Below are 27,730 nucleotides of genomic sequence, written 5' to 3'. Positions count from 1 at the left end.
GACCAAGTATTAAAATCAGTATTACATACAATACTCAAAACCTTTTTTCATTCTACATCCTGGTTAATCACTTTTCTCTCCTCTGCCCCAGAACAGCCCACACTTCAGCTATTGAAGCCTTTCCCTGCCTATGAGTGACTTTGAATGAGAGTTAAGGAAAGCTTTGTGATAAAAGGAGCCATAGCTATTGTAATTTTTAAAATAACTCTTCCACCACTGCACTTTACATTTTTCTTTTTAAAAGAAATTCTCATGAAGAACAGCCATCATTGAAATCAGAAAGACTGCTTTTATCATTGTAATTATAACAATATTAATTATGCAGTTTATTACTACATTAAATGTAGAGGGTTTCTACTTCAAGTAAATGCAATAAAATGAAATGTAAATGAGCATGTTAAGAACCAACTATTCATATTTCAAAAGGATTCTTCAATTCAAAACAGACTCACTGTAGCTTTTCTATAAAAAAAAAAATCCCCGTGGTTTTAAAAATAATTTAAAATTTTTAATTTACACATAATTTTCAGGAACTCTTCTATTATATGAAATGATGCACAACTCTGCGTGTATATAGATCATGCCATAAAGGAAAAGCTCATAAAAATTTCCCATGTTACCTAATTAACTGTGACTATAAGAATGAACATAAACATTGCTTACAATGCATAGAAAACCACTAGAAAAATTTATGCTCATACTATTTACTGTTTACGAGTCTATGTAAGGACTTTACATTGCTAGTTTCTAAAGTAAAAAGAACTTTAATATGCCCATTATGCCCTTTCCTAATTACTAATTTTTTGCAAACTTTTCTTTATAAATGATAGAAACATAAACTTCAGTTTTCCTGGTAGAATCACAGAAAATTTGAATTAGTTAAGTAAAATTTGATGACCTATAGGTCATAAATACTGCATGTTACCCACAGAATCCCTGTGTCAGAATTGTGTACTGTAGGCGTCAGAGACACAGAAATCCAGGAATCTGGAGAGAATGAGGAGCTCCAAGTCCTAACCTGGATGGAATTGTGGTTTGTGAGTGTCAGATGACTTTCAACTAACATGGATATCTTGAAAAGAGCTGTTAAGTTCTTAGAACTAGGGAATTTTGAAGTCATGGTATATTTCTTTTGAACCAATGGCCTTCTCCAACATAGTTCTAGAATTCCTAAGTAGCTGATATTAGTAATTCTGTTGCTTCATTTCCCAAATTTACCTTGGGCTTGGTAACATGGAGTTCTTTCACCATTTGAATATAATGCTTCTTCCATACATCCTGCTCATAGGGAGTTGGGGAGACACTGATGTACCAGTTAAACCGTAAACATTTTAGCATCCAGAGCTGATCCAGTTCAGTTAAATTCTTCCAATGCCAGCTCAACTGGAAAAACAATGTTAAAAATCTATTCAGTTTACATGTCCACTTTCTCTAGGTTTTGAGCTGTCACCCTGGTACTGAGAGAACTTCTTTATTTTTTTTCTGGAGTGGGTTGCCATGCTCTCCTCCAGGGGATCTTCCTGACCCAGGGATCGAACCCACTTCTCTGTGTTTCCTGCACTGCAGGGGGGTTCTTTACCACGGAGCCACTGGGGAAGTGGATTCATGGATTCATTCATGAGTGAATCAGAGCAAACATAATTTTAACTACATAAACCAGGCCTGGAATTCACAACTAGTTTCTTTTTGGTCCTTTTCCTCCAAATCACAGCCAAGTTACCTCCTACCTGAAGTGCTTCCTAACCAGGCAGGAAGATTTTTTTTTTAAATTTTAATTGGAGGATGATTACAACATTATGATGGTTTTGCCATACACTGGCCATAGGTATACATGTGTCCCCTCCAACTTGAACACCACTTCGACCTCCTTCCCCATCCCATCCCTCCAGGTTCTCAGAAAGCACTGGCTTTGGGTACCCCTTTTTCTTTTTTTTAAATGTTAATTCAGACAGAATCCAAGTCAACTAAGCAAGTACCTATTAACCATCCTCATCACAACCTGAAGGGTAGTATAATTAATATTCTCCCCTTGCAAAAGGGAGACTAAGCTTCAGATAAGACTTTGGAACTTCCTAATGATCTCTGGCTATGCCAAAGCCTTTGACTGTGTGAATCACAATAAACTGTGGAAAATTCTGAAAGAGATGGGAATACCAGACCACCTGACCTGCCTCTTGAGAAACCTGTATGCAGGTCAGGAAGCAACAGTTAGAACTGGACATGGAACAACAGACTGGTTCCAAACAGGAAAAGGAGTACGTCAAGGCTGTATATTGTCACCCTGCTTATTTAACTTATATGCAGAGTACATCATGAGAAATGCTGGGCTGGAGGAAGCACAAGCTGGAATCAAGATTGCCAGGAGAAATACCAATAACCTCAGATATGCAGATGACACCAGCCTTATGGCAGAAAATGAAGAGGAACTCAAAAGCCTCTTGATGAAAGTGAAAGTGGAGAGTGAAAAAGTTGGCTTAAAGCTCAACATTCAGAAAACTAAGATCATGGCATCCAGTCCCATCACTTCATGGAAAAATAGAGAAACAGTGGAAACAGTGGCAGACTTTATTTTTCTCGGCTCCAAAGTCACTGCAGATGATGATTGTAGCCATGAAATTAAAAGATGCTTACTCCTTCGAAGGAAAGTTATGACCAACCTAGACAGCATATTGAAAAGCAGAGACGTTACTTTGTCAACAAAGGTCCGTCTAGTTAAGGCTATGGTTTTTCCAGTAGTCATGTATGGATGTGAGAGTTGGACTATAAAGAAAGCTGAGCGCTGAAGAAATGATGCTTTTGAACTGTGGTGTTGGAGAAGACTCTTAAAAGTCCCTTGGACAGCAAGGAGATCCAACCAGTCCATCCTAAAGGAAATCAGTCCTGGATGTTTATTGGAGGGACTGATGTTGAAGCTGAAACTCCATTACTTTGGCCACCTGATGCAAAGAGCTGACTCATTTGAAAAGACCCTGATGTTGGGAAAGATTAAAGGCAGGAAGAGAAGGGGACGACAGAGAATGAGATGGTTGGATGGCATCACTGACTCAATGGACATGAGTTTGGTAAACTCTGGGAGTTGGTGATGGACAGGGAGGCCTGGTGTGCTGTGATTCATGGGGTCACAAAGAGTTGGACACGACTGAGTGACTGAACTGAACTGAAGAATCTCTGGGAGTCTGCGTATGAAAGTTGTATGAAGGCTACAGAAACTCCAGTTGGTACATTGCTTATTTTTTTCATAATACGCTTCTGTTTTCCCTCTGTTCTTATGATTTAGCTAAATATATAAAGGGAACACAATGACTAATACTATATTCAGTTCAGTTCAGTTCGGTTCAGTCGCTCAGTCGTGTCCGACTCTTTGCGACCCCATGAATCGCAGCACGCCAGGCCTCCTTGTCCATCACCAACTCCCGGAGTTCGCTCAGACACATGCCCATCGAATCAGTGATGCCATCCAGCCATCTTATCCTCTGTCGTCCCCTTCTCCTCCTGCCCGCAGTCCCTCCCAGCATCAGAGTCTTTTCCAATGAGTCAACTCTTCGCATGAGGTTGGTGTGTTCTAAATAGCCTTTAAAATTCAATAGAGCATTAAGTATTTGTCCTGGGGACTTCCCTGGTGGTCTAGTGGCTAAGATTCTATGCTTTCAGTGCAGGGGGCAAGGGTTTGATCCCTGGTTAGGGAACTGGATTCCACATGCTGCAACTGACGCCTGGTGCAGCCAAATTAATAATTTTTTTTAAAGTATTCTGTACATTCCATTTTCATAGCATTATGGTCAATCCTACATATCCAGCAAATGGCGGAGGTGGCCCTATTATGTGTAGTAGTTTTTAAAATAATTTATTCCAGGTTTTAAATAAGTCTTAGTAGAAACTAGAATGAAGTCCATATATAAAGTTGACACTAGGCATTCCATGTCTCTTATCAAGAATTGCAGAGATGATAGCTAATTTTCACATTCATTTCATCCTTGGAAAACTGGCCTCTTTTTCAAGGTTAACTCAATAATAAATAATGTTTCAGTGCCCCCCAAAGGAGCAGAACACTCTGTAATGGAACTCGCTACCCATCCATCTGTTTATCTATCTGTCTCTCTTCCTCCCTCCTTCCATCCAATGTGTATGGAGTTTCTATTACGTTCAAGATTATTTTATGGGCTGAAGATAAGACATGTAGGGGAGAGGGAAGCAGAACGGGGCACAAGTAGGAGAAACAGTAGGTTCAGGATCTAGATGGAGGAAAAGGCTTAGAGGATCTGATACAACACTGCAGGCAGAAACAGAAATCACAACCACTTTGTGCAACCCTGAATGAAACTACACTGCTGTTAATCCTCATATGGTTCAGTTCAGTTCAGTCACTCAGTCGTGTCCGACTCTTTGCGACTCCATGAATCGCAGCACGCCAGGCCTCCCTGTCCATCACCAACTCCTGGAGTTCACTCAGACTCACGTCTATCGAGTCAGTGATGCCATCCAGCCATCTCATCCTCTGTCATCCCCTTCTCCTCCTGCCGCCAATCCCTCCCAGCATCAGAGTCTTTTCCAATGAGTCAACTCTTTGCATGAGGTGGCCAAAGTACTGGAGTTTTAGCTTTAGCATCACTCCTTCCAAAGAACACCCAGGACTGATCTCCTTTAGAATGGACTGGTTGGATCTCCTTGCAGTCCAAGGGACCCTCAAGAGTCTTCTGCAACACCACAGTTCAAAAACATCAATTCTTCGGTGCTCAGCATTCTTCACAGTCCAACTCTCACATCCATACATGACCACAGGAAAAACCATAGCCTTGACTAGACGGACCTTTGTTGGCAAAGTAATGTCTCTGCTTTTGAATATGCTATCTAGGTTGGTCATAACTTTCCTTCCAAGGAGTAAGCGTCTTTTAATTTCGTGGCTGCAGTCACCATCTGCAGTGACTTTGGAGCCCAGAAAAATAAAGTCTGACACTGTTTCCACTGTTTCCCCATCTATTTCCCATGAAGTGATGGGACTGGAGGCCATGATCTTTGTTTTCTGAATGTTGAGCTTTAAGCCAACTTTTTCACTCTCCACTTTCACTTTCATCAAGAGGCTTTTGAGTTCCTCTTCATTTTCTGCCATAAGGCTGGTGTCATCTGCATATCTGAGGTTATTGATATTTCTCCCGGCAATCTTGATTCCAGCTTGTGCTTCTTCCAGTCCAGCGTTTCTCATGATGTACTCTGCATAGAAGTTAAATAAGCAGGGTGACAATATACAGCCTTGATGTACTCCTTTTCCTATTTGGAACCAGTCTGTTGTTCCATGTCCAGTTCTAACTGTTGCTTCCTGACCTGTTAGTTAATTCAATCAAGATATGGAGTTTGGGAGGGAGGGGATGGGGAGACAGTTTTTCTCAATTGTCGCCCTTTTCTTCTTTTGACTTAGATCGGGTTTAGGCCTGGGTAGTTAAGTTGGGGTTTGCCCCCTGCACTGGGGATAGATAAAATTTTGCTTTGTTTTTTATTTTTGCTGCCTTTTGTTTGTTTAAAACTAAACAGGAATGAGGAAAGTTGAGGGTAGGTAAGCTCTTTCAAAACTGTAAGACAACCCCCACCACAATTTTAAACCACATTTTCAAAACTGTAAGACAACCCCCACCACATTTTGATGAGCTCAAAGCTCATCTTGGTGCAATGACTTTATTGTTTACTTTAAATCTAGCTGAAGAACAATTGCCTCACAGTCAGTTCTGGAAATAAAATATGATGCTGAAATCTACTAAGATTGACATATGGTACATATAGATGATAAGATTATCTATTTCATATCACATTTCCCTGGAATAATAACATTCTCACTGTGAAAATCATGGAAAATTCTGAGAAACCTGAAGAAAAACAATACCCAGAACACTGTCAATCAGAGATGACCAAACATTATCAACAAGCTGGTAGAGTTATTTTCCTTTCTGTTTTTCAGGTATATATGAAAGCAAAATTGGGAAACTGCATGCAATTTAAAATCATGCTTTCTTCATTTTACACATAATAAACATCTCTGTTTTTCCAAAACATGTTTTCTAATGACTGCCTAATAATTCATTATATGGCAGAATGATACTCTATTACTGGGCATTTAAAACACTATGTTTTTTTTTTTTTTTAATTGTTTCAATTTCAGAATAATATATGTACATCAATACTAAATTCAAAGATACCAAGAGGCACACTGTAAAAAACATTAAAAAAAATAAATAAATAAAAGCCTCTCTCATCCTTGTCATCTAGCCACTCATTTCCCTCCCTGAATATAACCATTGTTACTGGCTTCTTGTGTGCCATTCCAGAAGGGCAACAAATATGGATACATTCTTTTATTCTTTCCAAAGCGGTAGTATAATTCTGCACCTTAGTTATTCTATTGATGATATATTGAGATAGTTGCAACCAGTCTGCTATTAGCAGACATTTCCATTGTTTCCAACATTTTGCTGCTACAAGCAATGATGAAATATTCTTATATAGATATAAATTTTGCATGTGTTGAAGTATACCCATAAGACAAATTCCAAGAAGTGAAACTACTGGCCAAAGGTAATCTTATTTTTTTTAATTAAAAAAAATTTTAAAGTTTTTAGCCATGTCTCATGGCATGCAGGATCTCATTTCCACGACCAGGGATCAAACTCACGCCCTTGGTAGTGAAAGCCACTGGATCACCAGGGAATGTCTAGGAATCTTTATTTAAAAATGGCTGCTGCTGCTGCTAAGTCGCTTCAGTTGTGTCCGACTCTGTGCGACCCCATAGACAGCAGCCCACCAGGCTCCCCCATCCCTGGGATTCTCCAGGCAAGAACACTGGAGTGGGTTGCCATTTCCTTCTCCAATGCATGAAAGTTAAAAGTGAAAGTGAAATCACTCAGTCGTGTCCGACTCTTAGCTACCCCATGGACTGCAGCCTACCAGGCTCCTCCGTCCATGGGATTTTCCAGGCAAAAGTACTGGAGTGGGGTGCCATTGCCTTCTCCAATTTAAAAATTGAGTACTACAAAATTGCTCTCCTTGGTGTTTGCGTCAATTTATCTATGAAGGTGCAACATATGAAGGTGCTTGTTTCCCCACACCCCAACAATATAAAGTGTTATCATTAAAAAAGAAACTAAAAAAAAAAAAAAGAAAGAAACTCAATCTATCTGAGTCACAAAATGGCATGAAAATGAGGCTAAGCATTTTATCTATTTTAGAAACATCTGCTTTTCTTTCTGTGAACTATTTGTTCACTTCCTTTGCTCATTTTTCTGCTAGGCTTTGCTTTTTTTTCTTCTTAATGTAGATTTATAGTCTTTCTTTAAAAAAATAAGAAAATCACCCCTTTGCTGGCAATATGTTTTTTCCCCCATTTATTTTAATTTTTTTGGCCACACTGCAGCAGCTTGTGGGTTCTTAGTCTCCAGGCCAGGGGTTGAACCTGAGCCCTCATCAGTGAAAGCACTGAGTCCTAACCACTACCAGGGAGTTCCCTCCTGTTTACTGTCTGTATTTATTTACAGTTTTCTTCTCTATGGAGAAAATTTTAATTTTTATAATCACAACTTAAAATCTTGCTTGCTTTATTTATAAAGCATATATAATATATATACAAATTATGTAAAATAAATAAAGCAAGATTTTAAGTTATACATTTTCTTTTGAGGCTCTGAATATTATAGATTACTCACAAAGTCTTCCTTCCCTAGATTTCCTTTAATTACATTTTTTTCCCCTTTAGTCATGCCTGATGGCTTACAGGATCTTAGTTCCCCAAACAGGGAATGAACTTCTGCCCTCAGCTGTGAAAGAACAGAGACTTAACTACTGGACCAGGGAATTCCCTCCTTTGAGTAGGGAATGGTTTCCCATAATTTCATATCAATGTTTTATCCTTCTAGAGTTTTTTTCCAGATACTGCCCGATTGTCCCAACACCAATTATTAAATATGTCATCTATCTTACTGCATTCATTTTCTTAATTTTTTTTTCATTTTCTTAATTTTAAAAACTAAAGTTACCATGTGAATGCACAGTAACAGGTAATTTCTGGTCTTTCTAGACTATGAAAAGAAATCTACAAAATGACTATCAATTTTATATCTTAAAAAATATACTTGAATACACCATGGAATTACTTGTAATAAAATAATGGTCAGATGCTTTTCCAACCTGTGAGCACACATTTGCCCACTCTGAACTCCTTTAGTCTCACATGCTTCTGTATTTATCACATTACCACCTTATTTCATGCTTTTCTATTTATGAATGGCCTGCACTCTACACTTTAAGTTTTACTATGGTCCTCTGCTGTGCAATATAAGACTATTCTGCTGATGAACCATTATATACGTGTGTATATATTTCCCCAAATGGCTAATGCTATTTTATGGACACTTAGTGATGGCTTACTTTTTCTCCCCTTTGAGCACTAAGTGTACAGCCAGACACAAAGAGATGGGGCCAATCCAAACTGTACAAATAAAACGTAGTGAGCATCTTGTCAGTGCTTGGTTTTGTATATGTGCTTTCCTTTTTTCCCTCAAGTTTCAGTGTTTTCTAGGCTGTCTTTACAAAACACCGAACGCTGCTTCTTTATCTGTACCTGTGCACAGTGACAAAGGCTTCGGGGGTCCAGGAAAGAAAAGATACATAAAGATAACACCTTTGGGAGCTTGGTAGTAAAATCTAGAGCTTCTGCTGGAATTTTCTCCTGAAGCTTTCGACAGAACTTTTGCTGTGACAGGGAGCAGTGTTCTAACAGGACTGTCAGGATTTTTCTCCTCTGAGTATCCATCCATTTGTCAAACTGGAAAAAAAAAAAAAAAGGCAAAGCAAAAAAAAAAAAAGCTCCAGGTTTAGTCTGACACCAGAGACGCATTATGAAAGAGATAAAGAATTGCATAGAAAGTGTGTTTAGTAACTTATTCTTAACGAATTGCATGCATTTCTTTCCCTAACAAGTACACCCCATGTTTTGCCACCTACCTGTTCTTTCTCACATTTGTGTGTGTGAGCCAAGCAAGGCCAGTGTGGACATAGACGTGCACTTGACCTCAAAACGTGGAGTTACAGAAAAATGTGGGAGCTGGTCATAGTCATAAACTGAGACTATATACAGACTTGTAAAATATAGATCTTTAACTTCTGATGGGCCTATATACCAATTAATCCATCATATAGTTGAAAATATCATAAATTAAAAATGCACATAATACACTTAACCTACCAAACATCCTAGTTTAGCCCAGTCTACCTTAATGTGCTCAGAACGCTTACATGAACCTTGATGCTTATTGCTGTTGTTTAGTCGCTCAGTCATGTCCAACTGTTTTGCGACCCCATAGACTGTTGCTCACCAGGCTCCTGTGTCCATGGGATTCTCCAGGCAAGAATACTGGAGTAGGTTGCCGTGCCCTCCTCCATGGGATCTTCCTGACCCAGGGATCAAACCTGGGTCTCCTGCATTGACAGGGGTATTCTTTATCACTGAGCCACCAGGGAAGGCCTCACATGAACTTACAGTTGGGCAAAATCATCTACCACAAAGCCTATTTTATAATAAAGTGTTGACTAGTTCATGTAATTTACTGACTACTACACCTGGAGAAGGGAATGGCAACCCACTCCAGTATTTTTGCCTGGAGAGTTCCATGGACAGAGGAGCCTGGTGGGCTACAGTCCATGGGGTTGCACAGAGTTGGACACGACTGACGCACCTTAGCATGTACACAAGCACACTGAACGTGAAACCAGAATGGCTGTCTGGGTACTAATGGTTTTAAGTGTATTTGGCCTGTACTCTTGTGACCGAGTGGCTGACTGGGAGCTGTGGCTTACTGGCTGCCCGGCACCATAAATGAGTATCCTACTGCACGTGGCTAGCCACTCCTCCCCAAAAAACCCAAATACAAAATTTTAAATATGGTGTCCACTGAACGTCTATCACTTTTGCATCACTGTAAAGCCAAAAAGTTGCTAAGCCAAAGCATCTTAAGCCACGGACTGTCTGTACAACCTTAAGAGAAGACACCTGGGCAGTCAGTCTCCCCCCACAGTTTCTACATCAGCTCATTAGTGATTAAAACTCCAGGACCAGAAACAAACCTTTGTGTTCACAATTAGAGACAAGGCAATACAAGCAAATATCTCTGAGAAGGGGGAATATGTAGGGTTAAAGTCCTGTGCGTGTGTGTATTCTCAGTCACTCACTTGTCTGACTCTTTGCTGAGCCCGCTAGGCTCCTCTGTCCATGGAATTTTCCAGGCAAGAGTACTGGGATGAGGTGTCATTTCCTATTCCAAGGGATCTTCCCGACCCAGGGATGAAACTTGTGTCTTTTGGGTCTCCTGCATTGGCAGGTGGATTCTTTACCACTAGCACCACCTGGGAAGCCCCAGTTAAATCCTGCTGCTGCTGGTGCTAAGTCTCTTCAGTCGTGTCCGACTCTGTGAGACCCCATAGATGGCAGCCCACCAGGCTCCCCCATCCCTGGGATTCTGCAGGCAAGAACACTGGAGTGGGTTGCCATTTCCTTCTCCAATGCATGAAGGTGAAAAGAGAAAGTGAAGTTGCGCAGTCATATCTGACTCTTAGTGACCCCATGGACTGCAGCCTACCAGGCTCTTTTACCAGGCTCTTTTTCCAGGTCCTCCTATCAACTTTTCCTTTCCAATCATATCAATCATTGGAAAGGAAAAGTTGATAGGAGGACCTGGAAAAAGAAAAAAAAAAAAAGAGTGCCAGAGACAGAAAGTACATGCCAAAGCAATCTGGGGCATACCAAACAAACGCTTGGGTTACTTCACAATTTTCCCTAGTGATGACCCCAAACCAGTCCCAAGATTAGTGACTGATCAAAGAGGAGAGTGTGAGAGCTGGCCAAAATCAAAAGAAAGGTTCTTATGGGAACAGCTAGCAGCTGAAAAAGTTGTTATCAGAGTCTAAATCTCTGTTTTTCTTCTTTAGTCCATTAGAGAAGAGAAAACAGGAAAGTTTGGGGCTACTTGTATTTTATACACTATTGCATTTCACCAATAGATATTTTCTAGTTATTATAAAGTAATCAGAATTTCATAATACTTTAGTTTTAATCATAAAATACATTGACCACCTAAAAAGGCATATAAAATAAAAATGTATTGACAAGGCTTATGACAAGTCAACTTCTTTGTAATCATAGGATCTATTTTTTTAAATTAGTTGGAGTACTTCTTGATTAAAACCATTCACTGTGGGACTTCCTTGGACGTCCAGTGGTTAAGAATCTGCCAGTGCAGTGGACATGGGTTCCATCCCTGGTCTGGGATGATTCCACATGCTGCAAAGCAAGTAAGCCTGAGAGCCACAACCACTGAGCCCACACACCACAGCGACTGAAGCCCAAGCACCCTAGAGCCTGTGCTCTGCAACGAGAAGCCACTGCAGTAGGAAGACTGCGTACTGCAAGTAGGGAGGAGTGGTCCCATGCTCACGACAACTAGAGAAAGCCTGCACACAGCAACAAAGACCCAGCTCAGCCATAAACAAACAAATAAAAAGAATCTGCCTTCCAATGCAAGGGACTAGGGTTGATAACCTGCTCAGGGAACTAAGAGCCCACATGCCACAACTAGAGAAAGCCTGTGTGCTGCAACAAAGACCCAGAGCAGCCAAACCAAAGATGTTTAAATAAAACAAAAACTATTCACTGTTACCAGATCTTTTCAGTGCTCATCAATCTCACTTTGGACACTATCATTCATGGGGGAGGGGGGACTCTCAAATGAAAAAAAAAAAAAAAAGATCAGAAACCTTAACTTACAAATAAGTGAATAAAATCTATTCATGTATGAATGTTCCCAGATTTCCTCTCAGCCTGTTTCTGCACAGTCCATATTTCCAACTAACATGAGACTTCTTTCCTTTGGGGATGGGTTATTAGAATGATAGAGAAGCCAGACCAGAGTGGTGAGGGCCAGAGGAAGGACCAGCCCATGATGCTGCGGTGATCTATAAAACAAGGAGCCAGTGGGGGGCATATGGAGACAGGAGAGCTGCAGGGTTTTGGCTTGTAGGCAGTTTGTGGTGGTTCAGACTGTAACTGCTTTTCCAGCAGTTATACAGTGTGAGAGAACTGGGGAATGAAGAAAGGGGATCTGGTAAGTAGTGTTATGAGTACTGAATTGGATCCCTTGTGATTTTTCTTTGAGAGACAACATGAAAATTGGTATTCATCTTTAAAATTACTTTGGGCAGTGCTACGTGCTACTCGGTAGAAACTGAGCTATATGGGGATGCAGGATGATTAGGGAAGAAATTTTTATGGGATATAATTATCACTACAGTAAGCTGTGGTACATATACACAATGGAGTATTACTCAGCCATTAAAAAGAATACATTTTAATCAGTTCTAATGAGATGGATAAAACTGGAACCTATTATACAGAGTGAAGTAAGCCAGAAAGAAAAACACCAATACAGTATACTAACACATATATATGGAATTTAGAAAGATGGTAACAATAACCCTGTGTACGAGACAGCAAAAGAGACACTGATGTATAGATCAGTCTTGTGGACTCTGTGGGAGAGGGAGAGGGTGGGGAGATTTGGGAGAATGGCATTGAAACATGTATAATATCATGTATGAAACGAGTCACCAGTCCAGGTCCGATGCACGATACTGGATGCTTGGGGCTGGTGCACTGGGACGACCCAGAGGGATGGTATGGGGAGGGAGGAGGGAGGAGGGTTCAGGATGGGGAACACAGGTATACCTGTGGCGGATTCATTTCGATATTTGGCAAAACTAATACAATATTGTAAAGTTTAAAAATAAAATTAAATTAAAAAAATTTTCCAAGCAAAAAAAAAAAAAACAACAAAAAAAACAGAAATAACCCCAAATGCCTCACAATAGTGAATCAGCTCAGCAACATGATAAGATAAAATATGACATTAAGGATGCATGGGGGCTTTGGGAGTGAGGCCATTCAGAGTCTCACTAAGAATCTCTTAATTTCTTCCTTTATACATTGATTGACTATATCTAAATTTAGAGTTACTGGGAAGATTAAATAAATGAAAATATGTATAAAATTTCTAAAAGAGTGTATGACTCATTGTACTCATGGTAGCTAATATTATAAACAGTAGTCCCCAAACTTTTTGGCACCAGGGACCAGTTTCATAGAAGAGAATTTTTCCACGGACTGGGGGAACAGGCAGGGAGGGATGGCTTTGGGGGTGATTCAAGTGCATTACATTTTGTGGTAGTTCAGTCGCTCAGTCATGTCCGACTCTGCAACTCCATGGGCTGCAGCATGCCAGACTTCCCTGTCCTTTGCCATCTCCTGGAGCTGGCTCAAACTCATCTCCATTGAGTCAGTGATGTTTTCCTACCATCTGGTCCTCTGTCGTCCTCTTCTCCTGCCTTTAATCTTTCCCAGCATCAGTCTTTTCTAATGAGTCGGCTCTTCGCATCCGGTGGCCAAAGTATGGAGTTTCAGCTTCAGCATCAGTCCTTCCAATGAATATTCAGGACTGACTTCCTTTAGAATTGACTGGCTTGATCTCCTTGCAGTTCAAGGGATTCTCAAGAGTCTTCTCCAACACCACAGTTCAGAAGCATCAATTCTTCATTGCTCAGCCTTCTTTATGGTTCAACTCTCACATTCATACATGACTACTGGAAAAACTACAGCATTACATTTATTGTGCACTTTATTTCTAATGTGATGCCACTGCTGATCTGATGTGAGGTACCAATGGGTCTGTGGCCCAGAGGTTGGGGACCCCTGTTATAAAATATCACAGTGATGTTAAAAATAATAAGCATGAGGGGTAAATCATTAGATATACAATAATTAAATTACAAAGCATAAAGTAACCATGTTTGTACATTAACAAGGACAGGAAGCACATTTGCAAGGATTGAGGTCAGCTCAATTATTTTCATGGATGCCCAGAAGAGAACAGGCTCAGATTGAAGAACAGTGATTTAGAATAAATATAAAAGAACATTAGGATTATAAAGTGCTGAAGAAATCTATAAAAGAAAACATTCAAACCTTTTCCTCTAGAGATAAAAAGATAATTACATTGGTTTCTCATTTATTTCCTTGATTATAACAGTCAAAGATAATTTATATTTGGCTTTGATAGGTTTCGGGAGTTTCTCCTTTCTAATTGTGTTTATCTAGGCTAATAGAAAATGAATTTGCATTCCTTGAACTTCTACCAGTTGAAGGTGGGTAGATGACTGAGAAGAATGCTTAACAGCTGGAGAAAATCCCCTTGGAATTTAAAAGGTGCTGGGAATAATCCAAAAAGTAGATAATCCATGGAAGAATTAACTGTACATGAATTTGGTAATCGCCCAGTATCTTTCTCTTTTTAAAATTTTTTTCTAAATTGAAGCATTGTTATTTTACAATGTTTTAGGTATCTAGCAAAGTGATTTACATATATATATATATATACACATACACACACACATACATATATACACATATACACACACACACATATATTGTTTTAGATTCTTTTCCACTGTATGTTATTATAAGATATTGGATATAGTTCCTTGTGCTATACAGTAGGTTCCTGGGTTGTTTTTTTTTTTTTCAAATCTATTATATAGTAGTATATATATCTGTCCCACATCTCTTGCTTCAGCTCTTCAAAAAAAAAGAGCCATACCATCATAGCCAAGGATCTAATGTGTGAGACAGGGGAGCAGCTAGGACCATTTTCTTATCCTAGTACCATGTATGATACCTCATTTTACAATTAGTTCCTTTTTAATATTAATATCATATATAATTAGTATATGACTTTGTGCTATATTATTTTATGCTATACTATCTTATATGACCATCACTGGTGACTCAGTGGAAAAGAATACGCCTGCCAAGCAGGAGACGTGGTCAATCCCTGGGTCAGGAAGATCCCTTGAAGAAGGAAATGGCAACTGGCTCCAGTATTCTTGCTTGGGAAATCACATGGACAGAGGAGCCTGTGAGTTTACAGTCCACGGAGTTGCAAAAGACTCAGACATGACTTAGTGACTAAACAGCAGCAATACTATCTTATGTCATATCATAATTATATTTTATAGTTACTTTGGGATTTCTTGACAATAGGATTGTGAAAATCCCATTTTCAGAGTGATTGTTACAAGGATCTTGCTGCGCTTTCAAGATGTGAGGACCATTGCTAGGGCATCAGCGCCACTCATCTCACACCAAATGGCAAGGAAAGGAAAGTTCTCAGGCAGTGAGGTCAAAATGAAGGAAGAGGCTTGTTATTTTTTTGCTTTTTGGTTATATTAGCTTGGGCTTCACTGGTGGCTCAGCTGGTAAAGAATCTGTCTGCAATGCAGGAGACCTGGGTTTGATCCCTGGGTTGGGAAGACCCCCTGGAGAAGGAAATGGCAACCCACTCCAATATTCTTGCTTGGAAAATCCCATGGACAGCGGAACTTGGAGGGCTACAGTTCATGGGGTCGCAAAAGAGTCAGACACGACTGAGGATGCACACATGGCTAAATAGAAAATACTTTTTGGATTGTCTATCATTGAATAGGTTTCACATTACATTTTGCCCCTTACTATCCAGATTGTTTTTAGAAGTGACTTTACTTCTAATATGAGATTGAGCTTTAAAGCCAATACTTGACTCCTACAGTGAAAATCCCAAGTAATGCTAAGTTTAAAAATCAGTATCCTTGGGCTTCCCTGGTGGCTCAGTGGTAAAGAATCTACCTGCCAATGCAGGTAACATGGGTTTGATCCCTGATCTGGGAAGATCCTACATGCAATGGAGCAACTAAGCCCGTGAGCCACAACTACTGAGCCTATGTTGATCCCACATGCCACGACTTAAACAAGAAGGCTCTAGAGCCCAGTCTCGGCAACAAGAGAAGCCATGGCAATGAGAAGCTTGCACACCACAACTAGAGAAAAGCCTGTGCAGCGAGGAAGACTCAGCACAGCCATAAATAAAGGAAAAAAAAAAAAAACCCTGTATGCTTACTTCTCTCCTTTCTTTTTTATTGAAAATGCATTCCTTATGCTATCCATCTGTTATGTTGTTCATAAAACACATGGACAAATAAAGCCTAAAACCTAAAATGGAGAGAGAAAACTGAATAAAAATAAACTGGAAATATCCCCTTCAGACTTAATTCCTGTGGCTTTCATGGAGGTATAAAGATTACCATATGATCTAGTGAATTTATGGAATAAGTTTGTTGGGCAAAAGAGAAAAACCAGTGAGTATCATTTATTCATTTAGAAAATATTTATTAAATGCCTGATAGCATCAAGCAATGTACAACAAGGAGCATGGTAAAACCATGCCTGATCCTGTAGTTTGGCTGATTGGAGGAGAGAGATAATTAGTGATCTTTGCAGATATCAGTGACCTTTGAAATCTATGCTTCTATTAGTTATGGTAAAAGAAAAGAATTAACAAGATCTTTTCAAAAGTTTGAAGACCTTGAATTTTATCCATGGTGATATTAAAAATGTTGGCAATGCTACCAACCAATCAAAATAGACAGAGGCTGGTCAGCCATACCAATGAATTCTGCCTGAACATTAGCCCTGGTAATATTAATTTAGGGATTTCCATTCATAGTAAGTAGAATGAAAATGCAAATATAGTCATTTTAAATATGTCCCTTTTTATTTTATCTATTTGCTTTTTTTATAAGTCTCTTTTTTAAGTTGTTGGTAACAAAGTTAGTTTAAAAACACAAATACAATATGAGAAAAACTTAGCTAGATTTTAAATTTCGGGTATTTCTCATTTTGCCATTTTTAGTGAATTTATTTTATAAAATTTTATTATTATTTTGAATAGATATTACCTTCACCTGATTAAAAACATTCACATGATTAAAAATTCAAAAGACACAAAAGGCTCTCCAGGTAAGAGTCTCTTCCACCCTTTAGACAGTTTTCCTGTCTGAAGGAAATCAATATTGCCCCTTTTCTTGTAAAAGTAAAGTGAAGTTAATCAGTCATATCCAACTCTTTGTGACCCCACGGACTGTAACCTGCCAGGCTCCTCTGTCCATGGGGTTTTCCAGGCAAGAATACTGGAATGGGTTGCCATTTCTTTCTCCAGGGGATATGTAAAGTCTTCCAGAAACACTGTGTATATGACTTTTTCCCCCTTCCTTAGGTTAGTAAATATCTTTAGACTGGAGCTTGTAGACCAGCACAGAAAAGAAGTGGTGAGTAAATCAGACAAACAAGAACAGTAAGATACAGAGCTTTATGATGGATTGGATGTTTATGTCACCCCTAATTCCTAAATTGAAACCCTGACCCTGCGGTAATGACCCAGGGAGGTGGGTGGGGCCTTTGAGAGGATTAGGTCATGAGGGAGAGCATTCATATATGGGATTGCGAGCATCCATGCTCAGTCGCTCAGTTGTGTCTGACTCTTTGGGACCCCATGGATTGTAGCCCCCCAGGCTCCTCTGTTGATGGGATTTCCCAGGTAAGAATACTGGAGTGGGTTGCCACTTCCTACTCCAGGGGATCTTCCTGACCCAGAGTTTCCTGATTGGCAGGCGGATTCTTTACCACTGAGCCACCAGGGAAGCCCGCATGAATGGGTTTAATGTCCTTTATTAAAGAGACTACAGAGTGACCTGTTAGCCCTTTTGTCATGTAAAGACACATGGAGAGTTTCTGAGCCGGAAAGCAGGTTCCCACCAGACACTGAGTCTGCTAGCACCTTGATCTTGGACTTTCCAGCCTCTAGAACTATGAGAAATAAATTTTCTGCTGTTTATGAGCCCCCGCCCCCACCAGTGTTTTGTTATAGCACCTGAAATGGACTAAGACATACGGGAAAATGAATCCCAGTAACTCACAGGGTAGGATATTCTGTCTACTGCTATATTCTGGGGCAAAGATGCTCCCTTAAAAGGAAAGAAGGCTTTGACTGTATGCTTTAAACATGGACTATTTCAAGTTCATTATACACATCTAGAGTTAAAGAAATCCAAGTATAATTTTTTTTAAGGGATCCTGATTTGTTTTTTTAAATTAAGGTACAATTCATACACCACTGCTGCTGCTGCTAAGTCGCTTCAGTTGTGTCCGACCCTCAGCGACCCCATGGACTGCAGCCCACCAGGCTCCTCCATCCATAGGAGTTTTCAGGCAAGAGTACTGGAGTGGGGTGCCATTGCCTTCTCCATCATACACCACACCACCCAGCATTTTAGTATATTTACAAGGCTGTAAAGCCAGCACTATTGTCTAATTTCAGAACGTTTTCATTACCCTCCAAATAAATTCCATACTCATTACAGTCAGTCACTCCTCCCCTGCTCCCTGGCCCTTAGAAACCACTCATCTATTTTCTGTCTGTATGGATTTGTCTATTTTGAATATTTCATATAAATGGAATCATATACTAGATGGCTTTGGTGTTTGGTTTCTTTCACTCAGCATACTATGTTCAAAGTTTATCTATGTTGTAGCATATATCAGTACTTCGTTCTTTTTTCTTGCCCTTGTTTTTTAAAATTTAACCATTTTTAAGTGTACAGTTCAGTGACATGGTGCACACTCACACTGTTGTGCAACATCCCCACCATCCGTCTGCAGAACTGTTCTTAAAACTCAAGCTGAAGTTCTACCTGTTAAATAACGTCCCTATTTCTTCATAACCTCTATTTTACTTTCTTTCTCTGTGAATTTGCCTGTTCTAAGAACTTCATATAAGTGGAGTCAAACAATATTGGCCCTTTTGTGTCTGGTTTATTTCACGTAGCACAATGTCTTCAAAGTTCATTCATGAGTAGCTTGAAACAGAACTGCCTTTCATTTTAAGGCTGAATACTATTCTGTTGTTTGGCTAGACCCCATTTTGTTTATCCATTTCTCACCAAATGGACGTTTGGGTGTTTACATTTTTGACGATTATGAATAATGCCACTGTGAACATTAGTGTACACATTTTTGTATGACCATGTTTCCAGTTCTCTTGGGTGGAAGAGACTCTCAGTGAGACTGTAGAGGAATTTGCTGAGTAATACAGATTAGCCAGAGATGGATAGAGTAAGTTCCCTCATACAAACATTTGAGTTTCGAACTTTCAAAGATGCGAATGTGTGTTCGCATGTTCAATCACATTAGTACATGTGTCTGGCGTGCACGGTCATGTGTGTCCATCCACTACAGGTGGCTGTGCTTTTGTGTACTTTACAGTACAGTAGAGCGGTTTTTTAATTTCAAGCCCAGGATGTCTGGAAGCAAGCTTACAAACAGCGGGGTGTAGCCAGTTATGTTAGTTGGGTTCCAAGGCTGACTTTGTTGGATTTACGATCAAATTGGACCTATGAATTCACTTTTAGAACAGAACTCATTAATACAGAGTGGACTTACGGTACTTTGGTCATGGACAATGGTCATTGAGACGGTGTTTCCTTTGAGGAAGTGTGAAAGTTACTTAGATATGGATATATAGATTTATATACATTCTTTTGTTAATGTTCTTTTTCATTACAGTTTATTCCAGGATACTAGATATAGTTCCCTGTGCTATACAGTAGGACCTCGTTGCTCAGCCATTCTAAATGTAATAGCTTGCATCAACCAGCCCCAAACTCCCGGTCCATCCTTCTCCCTCCTCTCCTCCTGCTTGGCAACCACAAGTCTGATCTCTACGTCTGTGAAACTGTTTCTGTTTTGAGGGTAGGTTCATTGGTGCCACAGTTTAGATTCCACATATAAGTGATATTCATATGGTGTTTGTCCTTCTCTTTCTGACTTAGAATCAAGTATACTTTAAATAGTTACCCATTTTCCAAGCAGAGCTCTTCTTTCTTAAAATACCTACAATCAAAAAAAAAAAAAAAAAGATGGAATGATTTAATATTTTGTGGTTCAAAATACCCATTAAGAAGACATCATTAGGACTTCCCTGATGGTCCAGTGGTTAAGTATCTGCCTGCCAATGCAGGGGACATGGACTCAATCCTTGGTTCCAAAAGATTCTACATGCCTTGGTACAACTAAGCACATGTGCTACAAGTACTGAAGCCTGCATGCCCTAGAGCCCTGCTCCCCAACAAGAGAAGCCACCATAATGAGAAGCCTGCTCACTGCAGCCAGAGAGTGGCCTCTGCTTGCCAAAACTAAAGAAAGCCCATGCACAGCAATGAAAACCCAGCACAGTCAAGAATAAAATAAATAAATTTTTAAAAAGACATCATTAAAGGATCAATCATTAAACATTGACAGTCTTTTCCATTTTATCAACTGAGTATAAAGAGACAGATTTTGTACCTGAAAGGGTAACTTTATTTATAACTTGGACAAACTTTCCTTTTTCTTAGTTTCTCCATGTGAGACAATTCATCCTAAAGAATAAATAAATCTTTTAAGGCAAGAAATAAGAAAAGAATGGAACTATAAAGTGAAATCATTTTTGGAATTTGAAAGGCGATGACAAAACTGACAAAGGAAAAATAGGAAAGCGGACAACCTCCCTCCAAATATTTCAGCATGACTAGTATTAGAACTTGTGAAATGTATGAGTGAGCAGCTCTGTTTTTTTATTTCATGAGTTCACATACCAGTGGGTGTACATTACATATATGTTTGCATATGTGCGCCTCTGGGCTTGTAGCTCAGTGTTATCTGTATAGGTTTGTTGTTATATACCATTGAGGACAGAAATTACGTCTTATTCACCTTGACTTCTCCACTGCAGAATGCTGTACGTGGCATATTACAGGTGCTCAAGCTTGCTGGAAGGAATGAATATGCTTGTGACAAATGAATATCCTTTGGATGTATCACTACCATGTGACTGTATTTACATATTAGTGGAGAGGTGTTTTCCTGAGCTTCAGTCATTTGTGTATCTATCTGAATGGGTGAGGAAGGGACAACTCGAGTGAGAAGGTTTGGCAGAGGAGGGCGAGCTGGAGCCAGGAAGCCAGAGACAGCAGGAGACAGGTGTGACTGTCTCTTGCCCACCCTGTGCTCTACCGGCTTTCAAAATTGGGCTCCACGTTTCCCCTTCCTCCTGGCACTTTCTAAATTCTCTTGCACTGTCAGAATGTTCTTATTTAGAAACTAGCTCAGGGCTATTTCTTCCCTTTTGTGGAGGAGGATGAGGAGCTGGTTTCATGCTTCCAACAGATCTGTTTTCCTTTCTTTTTTTGGACTCTCAAATTCTGCTTTCAAAGGGCAGACAAAATGGAGACTGAAATAATTGATTCAACAACAACCTCAAGGCCTGTAAAATGCCATCTTTGCTACTTACCAGGGAATATCATATATCACAGGTAGACACTTTTTATACTTTAAAGAAGAAGGAAAAGAATACCATTTTCTCCTCCCTCCTAATTAACTGGCCCTGGGCTACTAGGACCCTCAAATAACAGTGACAGATGATCTCAGAATTTCTAGATAATAGTAGAGGGGATTTCCCGGGTGGTCCAGTGGTTAAGACTCTGTGTTTCCACTGCAGAAAGCAAGGGTTCAATCCCTGGTTGGGCAATTAAGGTCCCACAGGCCAATGGAGTGGTCAAAACAAGCAAACAAAGAAAAAGAAAATAGAAGAGAGCCTATAAAATTAAAAAAAAAAAAAAACCTATAAAATTTTTCAGAAGACTGAAAAATCAGGATTCAGGGCTTTCATGGTGGTCCAGGGGTTAAGAATCTGCCTGCCAATGCAGGACATACAGGTTCCATTCCTGGTCCGGGAAGATTCCACATGCCTTGGGGCAACTAAGCCAGTGATCCACAACTATTGATCCCGCACGTCCTAGAGTCCATGTACTGTAACTAGAGCGTAGCCCCCACTTGCTGCAATTGGAGAAAGCCCTCGTGCACCAATGAAGACTCAGTGCAGCCAAGAAAAAATAAAGAATAACAAAAAAAAAAAAGAGAAAAATTAGGATTCACACATTTCCTACACCCACAAGAGTGTCTAACAAAGTCCTATCAAGCATCTAATTCCCCTCCGAAGTCTCGGGCACCAGCAATTTTCTGGCACCCACTGGTCTCACTCTTCCCAACTCCTCCTCCACTTGCAGCCCATGCTCCACCTGGCCTTTCTAGGATTCACTACTGCCCGCCAGGTGATTCTGTTCATTTTCCCTTCCCAGGTAGATTACAGCCTCTTTCCCTTATATGATCCACAGGTTCCAGGGGAAGCTCCTAACAAAACACCTGCTGACTGAACAACAACAAGAGATTCAGATGTCATAGAATTTTAGGGCTAAAAGGAATCTTAGGATCTTTTTGTTCATTTTTTCTGTTTTAGAGAGGATAAGCAGAGGTCCAAAGGGTTACCTTTATAGATTTTAAAGAAAAATCATTGGTTGCAGACTGTATGTTCAGCTGAATAGTATACTTGGTTCCTCACTAGAAAGCCATGCGGTGCAAGTGTGCTTGCTGCTGCTAAGTCGCTTCAGTCGTGTCCAACTCTGTGTGACCCCACAGATGGCAGCCCACCAGGCTCCGCCGTCCCTGGGATTCTCCAGGCAAGAACACGTGCTTAGTCATGTCCAAGTTTTGGAGACCCCATGGACTGTAGCCCTCCAGGCTTCTCTGTCCATGGGATTTCCCAGGCAAGAATACTGGACTGGGTTGCCATTTCCTACTCTAGGGGAATCTTCCTGACCCAGGGATCAAACCCATGTCTCTTGCATATCCTGCATTGACAGGCAGATTCTTTATCACTATCACCTAGGAAACCCTGCTAGAACCATGGTCTTTCTATTCTGACCCCAACCTTGATCTTCCCTATTCTGACCTCAAGCCCTACATTCTCAATGAATTGCTGCCCATGGTTTGACCTGACAGAGGTTAAACACACACACACACACACACACACACACACACACACACACACACACAATTAGGTCCCAGGATGACAACCTCCTTTCAAAAGGAGGTTGGGAGGACCATCGTGGTGTCCAATGACAACAGAAGGCATCAGAAAGAAAGGGGCACTGACTTGAAGGGGTGTGGAGAGTCAGTAAGAAAGTGGCAGGGGGACTTTCCTGGTGGTCTAGTGGCTAAGACTCCAAACTCCCTATGTAGGGGCCCGAGTTCCATCTCTGGTCAGGGAACTAGATTCCACTTGCTGCAATGAAAAAGATTCCACACGCCGCATCTAGAGATCCTGCATGCCATAATGAAGATCCAGTGCAGTCAAACAAATAAATAAAATAAATATTTAAATAAATAAATAATAAATAAAGTCAGTCATTGATAATAAAATCAAATAAACAGGGTAGGAGATAGGGTCTTTAGAGGGCCAATGACCAAGTCTAAGGAGAGTCCAAGCAAATCCAGTTCTTCACCAAAAGGCAATTAGAGTCAGGTAGGAACTGATAGGCATGAGGGGCAGAAAGAGAAACACTAGACAAACTCAGATCTGCTTCTGACTCTATCCTTGACAAGAAGCATAATTTGGAACAAATTATTTAACTGTCAGGCCCGTAGGCAGACTCAGAATCTTATAGTCTCTGGTTGGGAGCACGTCTTCATTCCAAGGATTTGCAATCAGATTTTTGATCTTAAAAAGCTGGAAGAGGGTTGGAAGGATAAATCGGGAGTTTGGGATTAACACATACAAACTGCTATATATAAAATAAATAACCAAAAGGACCTACTTATAGTACATACACTACTCAATATTGTGTAATCACCCATGAGGGAAAGAATCTGAAAAAGAATAGATATGTATAACTGAATCCCTTTGCTGTACACTTGAAACTAATACAACATTGTAAATCAGCCATACTTCAGTTAAAATAAAAAAAGAGCCCAGAAACAGTATCAATTCAAGTGGAAAACATTAGAGAGAATCGTCTTTCCTTGCAGAATGCTGCAGTTTGTTTATATCACAGTTTACTTAGAGCCTGCTGTTAAGTCAAAATCCCATGGCTGTTATTTTAGTCTGTTGACAATGATTTCACCATGTGACACCATTACCATGGAGGTGTAAGACATTTGGGGGCTCCTAAATTATGACCGATGGATGGTGGTTAGATGCTTTTTCTCAGAACACCCTTTTAACTACATGTGTACTGTACTACATGTATGAACCATATTAAGAAAAAAAAGAAATGTTGATCACTTTCCATTAAAATACTAGATGGAAAAAAAAAAACCCTACACTACACAGCAAAGAAATACATACTTATAAAACATTCCTCCTCTCAACGTTTTCATAAGGCCTGAATTATCTTGTAATCTGATGATTTGAACTCAACCTCTCTGCTTAAAGGTTCTTGTGAAGTTAAACTCCTATGAGGTTTATTTTAGACTGAAACAGTTTCATATTTTTCATTTTACTACAGAATAGAAAAAAGGCAAAATTAAAACAAAAACCAGGGACTTCCCTAGTGGTACAGTGTTTAAGACTCCGCGCTTGCAATGCAGGGTGCCTGGGTTCTATCCCTAGCTAGCAAACTAAAATCCCATATGCTGTGCAGTGTGGCCAAAACAAAAAAAGTGGACCTCAAAATTACGCTGATCATTGGCAAATGCCCTGTTGTAGAAGTGTAGAAAAGCCCCTGAAGTTATCCTATGGACACCGTCTACCCAGCTGTAAACTTAGGTATCTATTTTTAACCCCTTTCACAGTGTCAGAATGTTAGACCTGGAAGGGACCTTTGAGGTCATCTGATCTAAGCCACTCAGTTTCCAAAGGCAGGTAGTAAAGATCAGAAGCAAAGGAGACTCGCTGAAGTCAAGCAGGAGATTATTTAGTATAGCTGATCTGGAACCTGTGTTTTTCAATTCTCAGCATTACTGTTCTTTGCTCGCTTTTACTTATATTTGTTTTTTAAATATCATTGCAGTGTATACGGTAAAAAACAAGAACTCTCTCCTAACAGACTTCCTTCCCACTCTTCCATGTCGTCCCAACTTTTTAGGGGAAACCACTATTGATAGTTGGGCTTCTCTGGTGGCTCAGCCAGTAAAGAACCCACCTGCCAATGCAGGAGACATAAAGAGATGTGGGTTTAATCCCTGGGATGGGAAGATTCCCTGGAGGAGGGAATGGCAACCCACTCTAATATTCTTGCCTGGAAAATTCCATGGACAGAGGAGCCTGGAGGGCTACAGTCTGTGGAGTTGCAAAGAGTTGGACAAGACTGAGCACATGTGCACACACTAACAGTTTGCTGTATACATATGCAAATTCCATGTGTGTGTCTAAGTATTGATACATTCATTCACATACATATGGGTATATACACGGGCCAAGATTTTTTTAATTTGTATTATGTTTAATTTTTATTGAATATGTATAATTGACATATAATATAATTATATGTATATTAAGTGACATATAATATAATTAGTTTCAGGTGTACAACATAGTGATTTGACAGTTTTTAAATTTTAATTATATTTTTATTGAAGGATTTTGCTTTACAGAATTTTGTTGTTTTCTGTCAAACCTCAACATGAATCAGCCATAGGTATGCATATATCCCCACCCTTTTGAACCTCCCTCCCCATCCCACCCCTCTATGTTGATACAGTGCCCCTGTGTGAGTTTCCTAAGCCATGAAGCAAATTCCCATTGCCTATCTATTTTACATATGGCAGGCTAAGATTTTTGAAAGTACTTTTACTCCAAACTAGAACCTAACTAAACCAAAATAAAAATGGGGGGGGGGGCGGATAAAATGGGAGTTCTGAACAACAAAATAAATATAATTTCTAATAGAAATTGTTATTTCTCTTATCATTGCTCATCTAGAAATAATCATGAAAATTTTAAACATTTTTATTTATTTGACTGCACTGGGTCTTAGTTGTGCCATGTGGGTTCTTTAGCTGCAGCATGCAAACTCTTGCAGCACGTGGGATCTAGTTTCCTGAACACAGATGGAACCCAGGCCCCCTGCACTGGGAGCACAGACTCTGAGCCCCTGGGCCACCAGGGAATTCCCTAGAAATTCTCATAAAATTTGACAAAAGCTTTTCAGGCTTCCCAGGTGGAGCCAGTGTTAAAGAACTCACCTGCTGGGACTTCCCTGGTGGTCCAGGGGCTAAGACTCTATGCTCCCAATGCAGGGGGCCTGGGTTTGATTTCTGGTCAGGGAACTAGGTCCCACATGCTGCAACTAAGGGTTCACATGCTTCAACAAAAATTGCAACCATATAAATTAAAAAAAAAAAAAAAAAAACTCACCTGCTAATGCAGGTGATATAAAGGACACTGGGTTCAATCCGTGGGTCATGAAGATCCCTTGGAGGAGGTCATGGCAACCTACTCCAGTATTCTTGCCCGGAGAATCCCACAGACAGAGGAGCCTGGCCAGCTATAGTCCATGGGGTCTCCAAGAGTCGGACATGACTCAGTGACTAACACACGTGAAGGGTCCTCAGTGCTATGCACGGGGGGTAGGGTCGAATTTATCCTTTGGAGCAGTCTGTTATCGGTTTTGCTGCATAGGATTAGTTTGGTATTTTAGAAAGATCGTTCTGAGGCCAGAATAGAGGATGGATTAGAGACAGTGAAACCAGCTGAGGGGTTACTGCAATGTGCCAGGCGAAGGAGGGTGCATGTGTGAACTGAGAACGTGGAGCTGGATGTGCACAAGTCAAAGGAGAAGAGGGGACTGGATGAAGAGACCTAGGAGGAAGACTCACAGAACCTGAAAAGCAGCTGGATATTGAGGTGAAGGGGAGCTGGTAGACACTCTGCTTTCTCATCTCCTAAATCTTTTTTAAAATGTGTATTAATTTATTTGGCTGTGTTGGGTTTTAGTTGCAGCACACAAGGTCGTTAGTTGCAGTATGTGGGACTGAATTCCCTGGCCAGTGATAGAACCTGGGCCCCAGCCCTGGGAGCAGAGAGTCTTAGCCACTGGACCACCAGGAAAGTCCCTTAGATCTTTCTTTCTAAGCAGGAACTCTGTATCTCTTGCCAACTCTGGCCATGTAACTGGGGCTCAATTAAAGTTTTCTTTCTTTTTGTTCTAAATTTATTTCAGTTTTTTTCAATTAAAAAATTTGAAGAAATCCTTCATTTTTTTTAATCCACTACACAATCCTAAGCAATTCCTGTTCATGTTTTGATTACCAAAATTTTAATGCTTTTTTCCCCTTTAAACATGATTTCAACTAATAAAATAGTTGTTATTACTCACCCGGTCATTCAAAAGCTGATGGTTTAGGGGTGTCGAGGTACTTATCTTTGTCTGCATTTTGGGACCATTTGTGTTTTTTGGAGGTGCAAATGCCATCATGAAATAACTGGATATTCTGCTGTAAGAAAAACTACTCCTGCAGAAGAAATGAATCATACAATCTTCAGAATACTAAAAATACTAATACCATATAATCTTTTTTAGTACACTGGGACAGGGACTAGGGGGAGAGTAACATTTGCTAGGAGCATTTTATATGTCAGGTACTTAACAGGTTTGCTCAATTAAAACCCATAAAAATATGGTAAGGTGGTGGGTTTTAGCTTATTTTACAGGTGAAGAAAATGAGGCTCACTGAAGTTACATGCTTTGCCCAGAGTTATACAGACAATAGGTGGTGAAACAGGGAATCAGATCCAGGTCTGTTTAACTCTGTTTGATTTTCATTGGACAAATGGGAAAAAATCAGAATCACTCTTAGCTAAGAACATACCATATTTGTCAGAAAGAAGTATTTATAAAGTCATCGTGCAATCTGAACTACTCCGTCTTTGTCCCTTGTGACCTCCTTCTTCCTCTGTTACCTTTC

The 27,730-nt window shown here is 40.0% G+C and overlaps 1 pseudogene; it reads right to left on the bottom strand.

Moving 5' to 3' along the window:
* Positions 1 to 1,170: 1,170 nt before the first annotated feature.
* LOC100300697 (F-box only protein 16-like) lies at positions 1,171 to 27,266 on the bottom strand (annotated as a pseudogene).
* Between the last annotated feature and the right edge of the window lie 464 nt (positions 27,267 to 27,730).

This window comes from Bos taurus, chromosome 5 (genome assembly GCF_002263795.3).
Source record: "Bos taurus isolate L1 Dominette 01449 registration number 42190680 breed Hereford chromosome 5, ARS-UCD2.0, whole genome shotgun sequence".
Taxonomy (NCBI): Eukaryota; Metazoa; Chordata; class Mammalia; order Artiodactyla; family Bovidae; genus Bos; species Bos taurus.
Note: the sequence above shows the minus strand (reverse complement) of the source record. Positions and strands in the feature narration are given on the sequence as shown.